The following is a 1,170-nucleotide window of genomic DNA, read 5'->3' on the forward strand; positions in this document are numbered from 1 at the left end:
TTCTGGGCAAGTGTCTTCTACTATAGCCTCGGGCCGATCAAAGCCTTGTGAGTGGATTTGGTAGACGGAAACTGAAAGAAGCCCGTCGTATATATGTATGTATGTGTGTGTATGTTTGTGTGTCTGTGTTTGTCCCCCCAACATCGCTTGACAACCGATGCTGGTGTGTTTACGTCCCCGTGACTTCGGCAAAAGAGACCGATAGAATAAGTACTAGGCTTGCAAAGAGTAAGTCCCGGGGTCGATTTGCTCGACTAAAGGCGGTGCTCCAGCATGGCCGCAGTCAAATGACTGAAACAAGTAAAAGAGTAAAAGAGTAAGAGAATATTGTAGATAACTTCAAGCATTGAAAAATATGAAGAAATGAGTTCGTTAAAGAGTGCTATAGCAAGGCAGACCAATTTTAAATTAGCAAAAAGGAAAATAGCAAAGATATTGAAATGCTGCTTTAGAACTATATATTTAGTGTGATATTTCGGATGAGCACAAAAACTCCCTAACGAAGGGCGCTAAGAGAACTGAAGGGAGACACAAAAGTAACATAGCAATTAAGTCACTCACATACATATACACTTGTGTATGCAGGTATGGTTCGGGATGCAAATCTAATTATATATGTGTGTGTTTTTGTGTGCAACATGTATGTATGTATGTATGTATGTATGTATGTATGTATGTATGTTTGTATGTATGTAGTGGAGGTGCAATGGCCCAGTGGTTAGGGCAGCGAACTCACGGACAAAGGATCGCGGTTTCGATTCCCAGACCGGGCGTTGTGAGTGTTTATTGAGCGAAAACATTTAAGGTTCCACTAGGCTCCGGCAGGGGATGGTGGCGAACCCTGCTGTACTCTCCCACCACAACTTTCTCTCACTCTTACTTCCTGTTTCTGTTGTGCCTGTAATTCAAAGGTTCAGCCTTGTCACATTGTGTCATGCTGAATATCCCCGAGAACTACGTTATGGGTACACGTGTCTGTGGAGTGCTCAGCCACTTGCACGTTAATTTCACGAGCAGGCTGTTCCGTTGATCGGATCAACTGGAACCCTCGACGTCGTAAGCGACGGAGTGCCAACAACAATGTATATATATATAGATAGATAGATAGATAGATAGATAGATAGATAGATAGATAGATAGATAGATATACTTACATGAAAGTGTGTTTTC

The 1,170-nt window shown here is 42.3% G+C and overlaps 1 protein-coding gene across 1 annotated transcript in view; it reads left to right on the plus strand.

The window, feature by feature from the left end:
- LOC106871315 (uncharacterized) overlaps positions 1-1,170 on the plus strand; it is a 399,672-nt gene that overhangs the window by 37,169 nt on the left and 361,333 nt on the right. The gene's annotated exons all lie outside the window — the stretch shown is intronic.

This window comes from Octopus bimaculoides, chromosome 11, assembly GCF_001194135.2.
Source record: "Octopus bimaculoides isolate UCB-OBI-ISO-001 chromosome 11, ASM119413v2, whole genome shotgun sequence".
NCBI classification, from domain to species: Eukaryota; Metazoa; Mollusca; class Cephalopoda; order Octopoda; family Octopodidae; genus Octopus; species Octopus bimaculoides.